The following is a 15,885-nucleotide window of genomic DNA, read 5'->3' on the forward strand; positions in this document are numbered from 1 at the left end:
ATAATTGGAGTGGTCGTCGGGGTCCAGGTTGGGTTTCTTCAACAGCGCCCGCACCATGGCTTGCTTCCACGCTGTGGGAACAGAGCATGCGGATATGGACGTGTTTAGAAGTTCCAGGATTGCAGGCAGAGTGGCTTCGTGTGCCTGTATCAGAACTTCTGGTGGGGCTGGATCACGTGGGGAGCCCGATTTAACTTGGCATGCTATTTTGGCCAGAGTGTCGAGGTCCAGAGGGGGAAAGTGCTCAAGGGTTGGCTGGTCTGGGAAGGGCGGGGTTCTCGAAGAGGGTAGATCGGTTGCCTCCGAAGATGTAGCTACTGTTGGAAAGGTGGAGTAGATTTTCAGGACTTTATTGTGGAAGAATTCCGCAAGCTCATTACATTGGTCCTGAGTTTTAATCGGAGGGGGGGCAGTAGTAACACTGGTACAGTGTTTTATTATTTGAAAAATTTCCCTGGGCTTTGATTTGGCCTCCAGGATTTTGTCAGAGTAGTAGGTGGCCTTCGCCGTCCTAACCCCTTCTCTGTAAGCTTTTATCGCCTCTTTGTAGGATGCCTTTTTTTCCGGGAGAAAGTCTAGTCGCCAGGCTCTCTCTCGTTGCCTACAACAGCGTTTTAGGTCTCTTAGAGAGTCAGAAAACCAGGGCGCTGATTTCTGCATTCTCTTAGAGGAGGATCTGCGGAGAGGGAGGATCGAATCTAATGAGTTTGTGATCCAGCTAACATAGTTTCTGTCTGCTACACCGGGGTCTGGGCATGGGGGTGGGCGGGTAGAGTCCAGGCTATGCATCCAGGATTCCAGATGGAGTTTTGTCCAGTTCCTCCTAGTTGTGACCCGGGGGGGTAACTGGGGGACTTTGTGGGTAATCCAGGTGAACGGAATCAGGAAATGATCTGACCATGGAAGGGGGATAGGATGGTCGACAATCAGCTCGCTACAGTTGCTGAAGATAGGATCGAGCAAATTGCCCTTCTCATGGGTTGGGGCTGTAACCAGCTGGGACAGTTGAAGGGCTCCAAGGTCGTCAATTAGTTCCTTGGCAGTGTTATCTGAAGGGGAGTTAAAATGGAGATTAAGGTCCCCTAAAACTGTGTGATTAGCAGAGGATAGAATTCTTTTCGCTATAATCTCTGGGAGCGACCTATGGAACAATTTTGTTGGCTCAGGGGGGCGATAAATCAAGGTGCCAGAGAAGGAGCTATTAGTGTTGAACTCTATGCAGAATTCTACACTCTCGCACTCGGGAATGATTTCTGCTGTGGTGCGGCAACGGTAGTGGTCCTTGAGTATGATAGCCAGACCACCGCCTCTCCCTACCGGTCTATCCAATCTAAAGATATGGTAGCCAGTGGGTAAGGCTGAGACTATGTCTGGGTCGGATTGAGTAGAGAGCCAGGTCTCTGTTAAAAAGATCGCATCTGGTTTGCGTTCTTCGAGCAGCATGGCAATTTGAGTGCTATGCTTTGGCAGTGATCGGCAGTTTAGCGCAAACATGCAATATTTCTGTGCCGAGGGCCACGAGAGGGTATTGCGGAAAGAGTGTTTGCAGTCAGAGCAACGAGAAGGGAGGTCCGTAGGTGCATAGATGTGGGTGCACCGAACAGTAGCTCTGCTTCCTATGCAGCGTAAGACAGCGGAGCTATACGTCCTGTCCAGGAGAGCGGAGGAGCCGGGGTATGTGGCCCCTGGTCCCGTCTGGTCGCGGACGGGCGCAGACGGGCTTGCCTTAGGCGCGCCTTTGGCGCGCAATCGTCGCGCCCGCTGCGCTCGTCCGCTGCGCTTCCTGCCCAGGCACATGATTTATGCTAGAGGGATGGAACGTCAGAGGGGGCGTGGCCAACAGAGGTGGGCGTGTCTCTCGGCGCGCCTCGCCCTCGAGAATGGCGATCAGGAAGTGGCTAGCGTTGCAGCGTAAGACCCGCTGTTCAGGGGAAATGAGAAGTGCAAGAGGTGAGTTTTAAAAGCAAAGTATCACACAACAAAGTTTTAAAAATGTCTGTCTCACTCCCGGCTTCCGCCTCAGGAGTCTCTCGTAGGTGTTAGTGTCGCGCCTTGCAGCTGCGCGCACTATTTATACTGGTGTCGAGGGGGCGTGGCCAACAGAGGTGGGCGTGTCTCTCGGCGCGCCTCGCCCTCGAGAATGGCGATCAGGAAGTGGCTAGCGTTGCAGCGTAAGACCCGCTGTTCAGGGGAAATGAGAAGTGCAAGAGGTGAGTTTTAAAAGCAAAGTATCACACAACAAAGTTTTAAAAATGTCTGTCTCACTCCCGGCTTCCGCCTCAGGAGTCTCTCGTAGGTGTTAGTGTCGCGCCTTGCAGCTGCGCGCACTATTTATACTGGTGTCGAGGGGGCGGGGCCAACAGAGGTGGGCGTGTCTCTCGGCGCGTCTCGCCCTCGAGAATGGCGATCAGGAAGAGGCTAGCGTTGCAGCGTAAGACCCGCTGTTCAGGGGAAATGAGAAGTGCAAGAGGTGAGTTTTAAAAGCAAAGTATCACACAACAAAGTTTTAAGAATGGCTGTCTCACTCCCGGCTTCCGCCTCAGGAGTCTCTCGTAGGTGTTAGTGTCGCGCCTTGCAGCTGCGCGCACTATTTATACTGGTGTCGAGGGGGCGTGGCCAACAGAGGTGGGCGTGTCTCTCGGCGCGCCTCGCCCTCGAGAATGGCGATCAGGAAGTGGCTAGCGTTGCAGCGTAAGACCCGCTGTTCAGGGGAAATGAGAAGTGCAAGAGGTGAGTTTTAAAGCAAAGTATCACACAACAAAGTTAAGAACCCTCCAGCTGTGCTTGTCGATAAATGACCCACGACTGTAGACAATTTTCTAATTTTATGTGCATTCAGAGATATTCCAACTGCTGGTATCAGTGCTCCAAAGATATCACCTATAATTTCTGACCAACTTTCCCTACTTCTATGTGCTATCTGTCTACCTATTTCGTGCAAACCGTCATCTCCCCTTTCCACATGAAATATTTTTGGAAAGACCAGGCCTAGGTAACATGTCCCATACCAGTGATCCGGTAACCTATAATAAGCTCGGCTCCCACAGATGTAATATATTCCAGGGAACACCGGATCATTTCCTCCTTTAAATCCCCATCCTCCCATGATTTTATATAAGTCATGGCATTCACTTGCACCTACAAAATAATTATCATATACAGTATTATCTCTACTGATGCACAACTTCCCTTTCTGCGGCCAATCTAATGCCATTGCAGGATTTGTTTCTCCCTTTAAATGATTATCCTTCCCAACATCCCAAAATGTTGTTTCCATCTTTTCCCCAGACACCTTCTTTTGCATTTTAACTCTCCTCTCCTCTACCATGTTTAGGAAAGTTATCTCTTCTTTTCTCAAACTACAAGTAAGGTTATTCTTAAACACATCTTCTAAAGTTAATTCTCTTGTTTCCAGGAAAAATTCACATAGTATTCTACCAGAAATCACTTTGTTTAGTTCAGGAACTACAGGAATCTGTGAGAAAATATTATCTACATCAGTGTAATAGTATTCTAATTTTCCTGTTTTATGAAACAAACTAGCTAGGACACTACAAGTTGTCCCGTAAGTCAAAGGAAGGTGATGATAAGTAACACCTTCTGATACAGATGCAGGTAACTGCATGCAAACATAACAATCTCTAACCTCCATTGTTTTCACATATTCATACAATAATTTTGGAAAAACATTATTAGAAAAATCATTTATGGACTTATCTTTGTGAAGTTCGGTTCTATCTACCAGTTTTGTAACATGACTTTCATCAACCTTTCCACTATGAGTTCCGTTTACTGTATGTTCATCTACATTTTCAAATGTTACTCTAAATGAAATTGTTATTGATAATATGATCCAGACAAGCATTAGTAATCCTGAACAACAAAAACACATTTTACACCATCTTCGGAGAAACCCACATGTTGGATTTCTATTTTCATTGTTTGCCATTTTGGTAATGATAAGTGTCTTTTGACTTAGCCTCTTTTCTTCAACAATTTACCTTTGTCTAAACCTAAGGCTTTGGTTGTCTACTTGTTTTTTTTCTGGTCAAGTGTCTTGTCTGGGTTTTAATTCCTTTTGATTTACCTTTGCCACTCAGTCCATGGATGAATCGTTTTTGTCTTTAAGTTCACAGCCATCTTCTCCTTCGTCCACTTTCTGCACAGTCACTCTTAGACTTTCTTGGCTATCAGCTTCCTCTTGGATATCAGGAAGTGTCACATATGTCCATTCCGGTGACTTGTACTTCTGGTTCAGTTTCTTTATTCTCTTTGCAAGTGTTTCTGATCAGCGTCCTCTTGTTTTTCTTGACTAGACACTTCATTCACTTGATCAGCACTATCAGATTTTATTCTGGTTAGTCGATAACTCAATCTTTTGATTTTGTTGGGCCAAACATCTTCTTTCAAAGGCTTTTTTAATTTAGATCCTTTCCCTTCTCATTCTGTTTTCCAAGCTCTTTTCCTCAAAGTTATTCCACCTTTGCTTTCTTCATCAATTTCTTCAGATTCTGTATCTGTCTGGATTTTACTTTCTTTGGATTTTATCCTCAAGACTTCAGGTTCACTGTCTGTATCTATCCCTCCTCGTGTTTCTTCCACGCAATCTTCCTGCTGACTATCTGTCCCTTTTTCTACCTGTGTGTGTTGCGTCCCTACACCTCCTCAGGGCTCTTCCGCAATTATCTCACCCTCACTTTCTGTATCTAATTCCTCACCTTCTATATCTGTGATTTCGGGGGGAATTTCTCTTGTGCTCGGGATTTCCTTTCCAAAGATTACTGGTTCCGTTTTTCCAGTGTCCTAATTTATTCTTTCTTGTATTCCCACTGGTTCTGTCTCAGATTCTAAACTGGTATCAGAAATTTCAAGGCGTCTTCTGAGTGGTATATTTTCTTGCCCAACAATTTGACTTAAACCCGTTTCTCCTGCTTCTGGGTTTTGTCTTGTTCTCGTTTCTTCTGATTCTGATTCGGAACTGGTATCTGATGCGTCTTGTTGTTCCTCTTCAGACTGGTCTTCCTGATTTGGGACTCAAAGAATGTGACTGACATGAATCCAGTTCTTCACTCCTGCACACTTCACAGCAGTCGTTGTTGTCAGGATCACTTGTCGTGGTCTTTCCCAGCGTGGAACCAGACCATTTCTTCTTCTGTGTACTTTTGTGCGTACCCAATCTCCAGGACTCAAGTCATGAGCTGGCTTCTTTTCAAGAGTGGTCACATCTGGTCCAACCTGATGAAACACAGAATGAACCATATCAGCCAATCCTTTGCAATAATCCAAGACGAAGTCATCAGATATAGGCAGCAGTTTGTTGACGGTCATCGCTCTACCCATGATAATTTCGTGAGGGCTCAGACCAGTCTTCCTATCAGGAATTGATCTAGACTAGAGGCAAGACATCTGGCCATTTTAGACCTGTGGCCAAACACATTTTTCCCAATCTAATCTTTATGGTGCCATTTATTTGCTCCACCACTCCAGAAGCCTCTGGTCGGTAGGCACAATGCAGTTTCTGTTGTACATTCAATGCTTCACAAATCAATTTTATAACTTCATTCTGGAAATGTGTTCCTCTATCTGTTTCAATCGTTACTGGGAATCCAAACCTAGGAATGAACTCTCTCAGTAGGAGTTTTGCTACAGTAACTCCATCATTCCTTCGGGTCCGGTAAGCCTCCACCCAACGTGAAAACAGACAGACAATTACCAGTACATATCTTAGCCTGTTACATGAGGGCATTTCAATGAAATCAAGGTGCATTCGAGTGAAAGGACCTCTCTCCCGTCCTATGGTTCCCAAGCTCACCACAGTTTATCTTCCTGACATAGGCACTCCGCTATAAGCCGAAACTTTGCATTATACCAGGTCTGTTTAAAAAGTCTAATCATGGCATCCTCATCTATGTGAGCCTGCCCATGGTACATCCGTGCCATGGTAGAGATCATGCTATTAGGCATTACTGGTCTTCCATCACGGTAAACCCAAACTCTGTCTGCTTCTCGTGGTGTACATCCTGATTTTATCCACTGCTTCTTTTCCTCTTCCCCTGCCTCTTCCTGTAACTGTGTCACTTCATCACATGTACTTACGGTGTTAGTAAAAAGCAAGGGACATAAATCCATTTCCTTCTCCCTGTTACTATTTAATGAAGTTTGGTTTTGTGCACAATACTGCGCTAGGTCATTGATAAACTCATTGCCTGCTGACACGTAGCCAGTTCCCTTTCTGGGAGTGCTACATTTTATAACAGCGATCTGTTTAGGCAGCTGTATCGCCTCAAGTAATTTTCCAACTATTTCTGCATTTCTGATTAGAGTTCCACTCGACGTCAAGAAACCTCTTTGGGACCAGATTTGCCCAAATTCATGCACCACTCCAAACCCATACTGACTGTCAGTAATTACAGTGACTCGCACATTCTTTCCCAACTTGCATGCTCTAATCAGTGCAAACAACTCAGCAACTTGCGCAGATCGTACTCCCCTCAAACAAGATGCTTCCAACACAGTCACTACAGTACACACAGCGTATGCAGCACTCAAAATACCTTCTCCAGTTCTTAGGCATGACCCATCCACAAACATCACATAGTCACTCTCTTTCAGAGGCACATCTTTTATGTCCGGACGTGGTTCGGTGCAAAAGTCAAGCACTTCCAAACAATCATGATCAACATCATCCTTCACCTCCGCATTCACTGCATCAGGTAGTAATGTCGATGGGTTCACATTAGTGCATCTTACAAGACTCACATTCGTAGCACCCAAAATCACCTTTCCATATTTAGTTAGACGGCTATGCGTCATGAATTGTGTCTTACTTCTTGTCAAAAGGATCGCCACATCATGTGGGACAAACACTCTCACAGGGAATCCCATTACAATTCCTTCACTTTGTTCCAAGATCTTACAGGTGGTTGCTTTTGACTTTCAAACAACCAGGCAATGCTACAGCTACTGGATCTAGTACAGCTGAAAAATACGCAATCGGTCAACTCAATCTTCTGTGTATCTGCACTAATATGGAAAGAGCACACCCATCTCTCTCACTGCAATATAGCTCGAATTCTTTTTCATAATCAGGCATCCCAAGAGACAGTGCTCACACAAGCTAGTCTCAGTTGTTTAAAAGATTTAATCTCTTCTTTGTTCTGCTCAAGGGAATCTTTCACATCACTCTTTGTCAAACGTACCAGTGGCTTTGCGATCAGCGAAAAGTTGCTGATCCACTGTCGACAATATCCCACCATACCAAGAAACATTCGGACCTCTCTCTGTGTCATTGGTGCTCTCATTCCTTTGATTATTTTAATTCTGTCCATTGTTACTTTTCTCGGGCCCTTTTCTTTTTTTTTCTTTTTTTATTTTTTTTTTTTTTGAAAAACCTTTATTTCAAAAATCAGGACACAGCTATTCAGCCGACAGCCCGAAGGTTCGGCAGCATTGAGAGTTAGATACAGTGATGTGTCCCCAGTACAGTACAAAGAGTAGTGCAAAGGTCCAATTTTAGGTAAACACAAAAAACCCACAACAAACCCCAGCAAGGCAAGAACATTGAAAGCCCATGGTGAAAGCCCCCAGGGGAGGCCGGACCCCACTCATCTACTAGTTACAAGACAGTGTACGGAGGAAGAAGGGGGACAGCAGAGGCCCAAAACAGTTCCTAAAACCCAACTGTGCTGGAAAGAAGGTCAGGGGGAAAGCTGTTCCTCGGGAGGTTCCAGATCCGGGGCAAGACATATTCCCCCCCTGTATTGGTTCCACCGCCCCCAGATGGCATGCCACTTCCGGGGGCGACCTCTGGAGCAATAGACCGTCTTCTCCCTAAACATGCTCCAGTCCATGTTCTCTTTCCACGCGGTCAGTGTAGGGGGTCCCGAGGAACCCCACAATCGCGCGATATCCCTTTTAGCGACCATGTTACCCAGAGTCACCCATTGGGTCTGCGCCTCATCGAGGTCAGTGGGCCCCCAGACGTTCAGGAGGCAACACCGCGCCTCCGGCTGCACAGCAATGCCCGTCACCTCCCCCATAACTGCATGGACTCTCCTCCAGAACTCCACAATGACACCACATTCCCAAATGATGTGCAGGAAAGTGCCCACCATACCACATCCCCTCCTGCACAGGCCATCCTCCGAGAATCCCATGTGGACCAGCCTTGGCCCGTCACATACACCCGGTGCAGTATTTTAAGCTGCACCAGCCTCAGACGCGACGGGATCGCAACCTCCTTAGGAGAAGAAACCGCTGACTGCCAGTCCTCATTATCCAACTCAAGGCCATCCCTAGTCCACTGTTCTCTCAGCCCCAAAAGCATGTCTGCCCAGACGTTAATCAATTTCTTATATATGAGCGAGATCGTGCTCTCGGGCATATGACCATCAAGGACCCGGTCCTCAAGGGGAGAGGACTCCGGCACCTTCTCACCCTCCACGAGGACTGATCGGAGGGCGTGGCGCAGCTGGATATACCTGAAATACTCGGAGGGCCCCAGCTCATACTCAGTCTGCAACTCCTCGAAGGACTTCACTCTCCCCTTATGCAGCACATCTCCCACCTTGGATATACCTATCAGGTCCCACTTATCAAAGCCCTTCGTGTGCCAGAGCCTTCCCAATCTCTCCGATTCAAACAATGGGGTAGCGAGGGTGAGCCTATCCTTCCACCCCAACGAGTCAGTCGCCATCTTCCACACACGCACCGCCACACCTGTGGGCCCCGTGAGGGACGAGTCTAGGGACCGCGAATACAACGCCCTGTGGTAGTTGCCACCACGCAGCAACCACCTGTCCATGGCATACCCAGGGCTGAGGGCGGGGCCATAAAACCCATGGTTGATCGCGCTCAGCTGCGTGGCCCAATAGTACCGTCGGATGTCTGGAAGCGCAATGCCCCCATCGTACCACGGGAGCGTCAACTTTGCAATAGCTATTCGCGGCCGCCCATCCCACAGCAACGTCCGTTGGAGGCCTTCGACCTCCCGAAAGTATTTGGCCGGGACCCAGTCCAAAGTGTTCTGGAGGGCGTAGAGGAAGCGGGGAAGAGACATCATTTTGAACAGGGCCGCACGCCCAACAAGGGAGAGCGGCAACTTCCGCCAACCTTCAACATCTCGCCTCAAACGTGCCAGGGGGGGGAGCAGATTCTTCTCGTAGCGCACAGCAGGGTCCATGGATATAAAGATCCCCAAATACACGAAACCCTGCTGGGCGACCTGTATCGAACATGTTCTAGGGATCGGTGGGACCTCGCCACTAAGAACGTACAAGTACGATTTGCCCCAATTAATAACGAGCCCCGAGTTCCTACCGAACGATGCGAGTACATCACAGACCACTATAAGTGACTTCTTAGGTGAGGCAAGATACAACAGGATATCATCGGCATAAAGCGAGATACGGTCCTCGTGATCAGGCGACCACCGAAGGCCCCGTATATCCGGGTGCCAACGTATCCACGCAGCCAACGGCTCAAGGGCGAGGGCGAACAACAGAGGTGACAGGGGGCAACCCTGCCGAGTACCCCTACCAAGTCGAAACGGAGTAGATGCCCGACCATTCACCACAACATTCGCTAGCGGCCCTTCGTACAGCAACCTAACCCAACTCACGAAACCGCGACCAAAACCAAACTTGGCCAGCACGGCCCATAAGTATGCCCACTCCACCGTGTCAAAGGCCATCGTGGCATCAAGAGACACCACAATAGCCGGTTCACGCAACGAGCCCGCCCTGGCGATGACGCCATGAAGACGCCTAAGGTTTAATGCTGTGTTTCGGTGCGGGATGAATCCGGATTGATCCGGGTGAACCAAGTCGCCAAGTACCCTAATCAAACGGGTCGCCAGGAGTTTAGCCAGAATTTTCGGCTCAGCGTTGAGGAGTGAAATGGGCCGATAGGAGGCGCACCTATCTCGGGGTTTACCCTCTTTATGGATGACCACGATCGACGCCAGCCGCTGGTCCAACGGAAGGATCCCATCCCCCCGCGCCTCCAAAAACATGGCGCGCAGGTGAGGGGCGACCCTATCCGGGAACAGCTTGTACAGATCGATCGGCAATCCGTTCGGTCCAGAGGCCTTACCCGAGTTTAACGCGCGAATAGCCCCCGCCACCTCGTCAACCGTTATGTCACCATCCAAATCGTCCCTATCTATGTCAGAGAGGCAGGGCAACTCGATATCACGGAGGAGATCCGACGAGTCCTCGGGCGGCCTGTCCGACACAGAGGAATAAACCCTATGAAAATACTCCGCGAAACACTTCACAATCCCCTCAGGTTCCGCAATCGCCTCTCCCCTCTCTCCCGTCAACTCTGGCACCACTCTATTGACCCGTTCTTTCCTGTCCAACCACGCCAGGAGTCTCCCTGCCTTATCGCCAACATCATACAGGCGGCCCTGTTGTTCCCTACTGAGGGTCTTAGCGGCGTTCGTCACCAGGTCCCTATACTCCGTCTGCTTCAAGCAAAGCTCATGTAGTGAGGACTCTGTAACCCCTTCCTCCATAGCCCCCTCAAGGGCCGCGATCTCCTCCTCTACCTGCCGTACCTCGCCATCCCTCCGATTCTTGGCAGCCACCACCAGGGAGAGGGCTTCCCCCCGAAGCACGGTCTTAAAAGCTTCCCACAGCGACACCGCCGAGTCCACAGTTCCCAGATTGTCCTCGAAGTAATTATCTACCTTCTTTACCAGGGCGCTGCGCATCTTGGGGTCTCGGAAATACCATGGGTTGATGGGGGCCACCCTCCCTCCTCCCTCCCGACCTAGATCCAGCCGGATCCACACTGGCGAGTGGTCAGAGATACCGCGTGCCATGTGCCTCGCCTCGGATACCAACGAGGCATGTGCGGCCAGAGTGAGCAGGTAGTCAATCCTGGAGAGGCTACCATGCGCCCCGGAGTGGAACGTGTATTGACTCTGTGTGGGGTGCCGGAGTCTCCAGCAGTCTATCAGACCAAGCGTGTCTAGGAAATCTGGAAGCCATTTCTGAGCCCCCCCTGTGTCTCTGGGAGGGTATCTATCCAACAGTCCGGAGCCCACAGCGTTGAAATCCCCTCCCACTACCAGCATACCCCCCGGGAGAGTCAGCAAAGCCCTGCCCAGATCAGCAAATGTGGAGGCCTGCAGGGCCGGCGGGACATAAACCGAAACCAAAACCAAAGTCCTTCCTTCCCACCGCCCCGCCACCGCCACAAACCTCCCCCTATCGTCAACAATGGTGGAGTCCACCTCAAAAGGCAATGATGCTCTAACTAGGATGCCCACACCCCTGGACCCAGAAGAGAATCCAGAGTGTGCAATGAATTTATACCCCTTCCTATTCAGGGCATAGCACGTATTCCCTATGAGATGCGTCTCCTGCAGCAGGGCAACATCTGGCATTGAGCGTTTCAAAAATTGCAAAACAATCCCCCTCTTGATGCGATCCCCCAAACCATTAACATTCCAGCTTATAACACTTAAGCCTCTACCCCCCATCCTCAAACGGAAAGAGGCCCACCCCACACCCGAGGAGCCACCATGGAACAGCCCTGAGGATAATCATCATGCCTTGCAGAAATAAACCCCCCAACAACAAAATCCAAATCCCCGAAACTCCCCCCACCCTGCACCCCTGCTGCAGCTTACAAAGCCCCCCCAACTTGCAGTGTGCCTGTCGCCCTAAAAAACCAAAAGTCTACAAAAAGTACCCTAAGGGAGGAAAAGAGCACCCCTCGTCCTCCCGCAACCCTCCACAGTTACTGCATTCTGTTCAATTTCTCAAGTATAGTCAAATCAAGTCAGGCCGTCTCTGAGATATCAGCCCTGTCCATCACGGCCACTGTCACCATGCTCGGCTGTGTCGTCCCCCGTCCGTCGCCGGGGCAAAGCGTCCAGCCATTCGTCGGCCATAACAGGAGAGTCAAAAAAGAATGTTCGATCTTCGTGCACCACCCGTAGTCTGGCAGGGAAAAGCATGGCATACTTCAGATCCAGTTCCCGAAGCCTCCGCTTCACCCCCAGGAAGCTCTGTCTCTGTCTCTGCACCTGCTGGGTGAAGTCCGGATAAAAATTCACCGACGCATTCTGGAAGGGAACTGGGCCCGTCACCCTCGATGCTTGCAGGATAGCGTCCCGATCTCGAAAATGAAAGAGCCGGGCGACAATCGGCCGCGGCGGGGCACCCGCCTTGGGCCGCCCGCCCGGCACCCTATGGGCCCTTTCCACCGCAAAAAACTTTCCAAGGCCCCTAGGCTTCAGATAATTAAGGACCAAATCCTCAACAAGCAGGTCCGCCGAAGCCTCATCCGAGGACTCCGGGACCCCGATGACGCGCACGTTGTTGCGCCTGGCCCGGCTCTCGAAGTCCTCCAGCCGGCGGGCGACGAGGTCACTCTTGGCCCTCAGCTTACGGACCTCGATCTGCAGTTCCGCAACATCATCAGTGAGGCCCGTGGTCCTGAGGTCCAAGTTCTTAACGCGTTCGTTCGTCTTGCCCAGGTCCGAGCGGATCAGATTGACATCCACCAGGATGGCGTCCACCTTATGCGCCAGGGCCTCGAACTGTCTCCCCATCGAGGTCTGCATCCCGTCGAGCGCGCCCATGACATCCTGTAGGGAGAGCTCCGGTGTCACAGGCGAGTCCTCCTTCTGGGCATCCGGCGCCTGACTCGATCCACTCGGTGATACTTTCTGGAGAGCGTAGCGGTCCATGCTGTTGACTTGGGTATACGTTCCCCGCCTGGTAGACTTAGTCTTCAGCCGATCCCCTTCTGCTTTGCCCGACATAATGAACTCCAGGCCGTCCAGTGCAGTTAAGACTGGTCCCTCTCAGAGAGAGGAATAAGGAGTGAGCAGTTCTGCCTTATGCTGCCAGAGTAGCTCGCCGAGCGTCCTTGGGGTAATAAAGCCACCCAGAGCTCTCCAGTGTCCGGGCAGACAAAGGGAACGAAATCGAAAGTGAAAGCGCGGGGACCTCCGTCCGACAGTTCACACCTCGCCTGTCCGTTGTTGATCAACTAGGAGCCGGGCATCCTGCCAACTCTAGCCCCTGGCATCCCCGGGAGATAGGCCGCAATCTTCCGCCAGGTGTAAGTCCGGTTCCCGATGGGCAATCCGACCGCGGGTAGCATCAATCGCCTCCCTGACAACTCAGCAACACGATGCCATGCATACCATCAGGATTAGAGACAGGATAGTCGACGGAGGGCACGAGGGTCTCGGGAGCTCTAAGCTCACGCGGCCATCTTGGTCGAGCGCTAGGCTCCTCCCTCAGGCCCTTTTCAATCTTATGACCTAAGTATTGTACTTCTTTCTGACAAAACTATCATTTTGATGGGGATATTTTAAGTCCTTCATCGGCCAAATGATTTAACAGCGCAGCTGTATCAACCACGCATGCTTCTCGCGTCTTCGATGCCACCAATAGGTCATCTATATATTGCACAAGCACTGAACTTTCGGGCATTTTTAAATCTTCCAGTGACTTCTTTAGAATCGGATTAAATATTGATGGACTCTCTGTATACCCTTGAGGGATACGGCACCATGCCAAAATACGCTCACAGAATTGGAACGCAAACATTTGTTGGCTATCTGGGTGCAATGGAATAGAAAAGAAAGCATGACACCAGTCAATGACTGTGTACCATTCTGCATCATGGGGAATCTGATATAGAATTACCGAAGGGTTTGGCACAATGGGACAGCATGGAACAATGATTTTATTCACCTTTCTCAAATCCTGTACTATCCCAAAGGTCCCATTTGGCTTTTTCAAACCCAAGATCGGAGAGTTACATGGACTACTCATTATCTCTCTCAGAATTCCTTGTTCAATCATTCTGTCTATTACAGGCGTTACTCCTGCAATTATCTCTGGTGTTAATTTATACTGAGGAATATTCAGGTAATTTACTCCTTCTTTTACCATTATTTTCACAGGATCTACCCTTTTCATTAATCCAACATCCTCTCCTGTGAAATCCCACACTTCTGTTTTTACCGTTTCTTTCAACTCTTGAGGCAATCCTTCCGGATCAAATACAACAAATGCCTCAGTAATTTCAGGTTCTAAGTTTGCCATTGTCATTCTATACAGTACGTCTTCGTCGGGGGTTTCAAAAGCTATACCATCAGGGGTACAAAAGATGGTGCAATTCATCTTGTACAACAAATCTCTCCCCAACAGATTTACAGGACTAGTGTCATATACGACAAATCGATGCATATCAGTGAATTTCCCTATTTTAACCTTTACAGGATCAGTAAGATAAGCTTTTATCTGTCTGTTTGAGACTCCAACTACTTGGATTGTTTCACCCGAGAGAGGTGATCTAACAGTTGAACGAGTAGCACCAGCATTCCCAAGGAAGGTAATGTTTACTTCATTCACCTTTCCATCCACAAAAGGTCCTGTCTGGTCTACCTTCAGAGTTGCACCAAGTACGCACTCCTCTTCCTCTCCTAGGCACCGTAAATAATTCTCTTCTGACTCACTCACATTGCATTGCAGCCAGCACCAGCGCGTGGTAGTTTTGTTACCTGTTCTTCGGTGTAGAATCCTGTCTCGTTACTGTATCTTTGAGGATTTACGTTCTGTGGAAAAGGTGGCTTCGGCACCTGACACTGTTGGGTAACAACCTGCTGCTGTCGCGGTGGTTGGCAACTTACCTCATTCTGCACCTGTGGATTCAATGATGAATTATCACCATTAGCTCTCGGTGGCAATTTACACTCGGATTTCCAATGCCCTAATTTTCCGCAATTATGACATGGCCATTTCTTTTTAGCTTCTTCTATGCTGATCTGTCCTTTTCTTTTTCCAATATTAGGTTTTTGTTTCGCTTGCCCCATTCCACTAGCTTGCTCGATTAACTGGACTTCTTGTCGCTCGGCTACCTTAACCTCTGCCCACATTGACTTTTCTTTCAGTTTACGCTGTTTGGCTTCAATTTCATCACTAAAATATTTTGCATGTCATAACACTTTGTCTATCTTTTTGTTCTGCCAATCTACTGTATGCTGTTTAATCATTTCACTAACTTCAGGCCTTAAACCATAAACAAATCTGTACACAAAATGACTCAAATCCTTTTCACTTAATTTCTGATCTACACTGTATTGTTTAAAAGCCAACAATAACCTTTCGTAATACGCATGCACTGATTCTTCAAGTACCCAGTCAGTTTCTTTCGGAGGTACTTTATTTTTCAAAAAGGTAATTACCTGATCATATTTTTTCATTACTTCGGGATCGGGGGCTCCCGTCTTAGGATCCCTAGGACATTCTTGTGTTGGCCAATCTATTGTAATTTTACATTCGGCCCATAAATCTGCAGGTACAATTATATCAAAAATACCATTCAGATCTATCCACAACACCTTTGAAAGTTTGACAAACCTTTCTAACTGTCGATACCATTCCACCTTGGAAAATCATTGGTAATAATAAAATATCCTGTCTAGTCCATGGAACATGTACATATCCTCCTCCAGGAATTTCTCTCATGGGACATTCTGTTACCACTGACTCTTTTTCTCTCACTGGGAAAGCTTATCTGTAGTTTCCTCTCTTTTTCTAAACCATCTACTCTTCCATCGATCCACATCACCCCATTTCCTTAATAATGCAATCAGTTCTTTAATTGGGTCAGTCTCCCTGCAGTATTAAAGTTTTCAATATCTTTTTCTGAAAAATCTACCCTATATGGCTTTTGTAACGACCTTATTTTCTCAAAATCGATTCCCATTTCGCTCGCTGTCTCTTCTAACTTTTCATGCAAAGTCCTTGCTCTCCAAGTTATGCTTTTACATAAAAACATCAGGTCCTCATCTTGATATGCTTTTAATTTTTCTGTTGGAATTGTTCCTACAATTAACTCCTCTAATGTTAA

This window comes from Triturus cristatus, chromosome 7 (assembly GCF_964204655.1).
Source record: "Triturus cristatus chromosome 7, aTriCri1.1, whole genome shotgun sequence".
Lineage (NCBI taxonomy): Eukaryota > Metazoa > Chordata > Amphibia > Caudata > Salamandridae > Triturus > Triturus cristatus.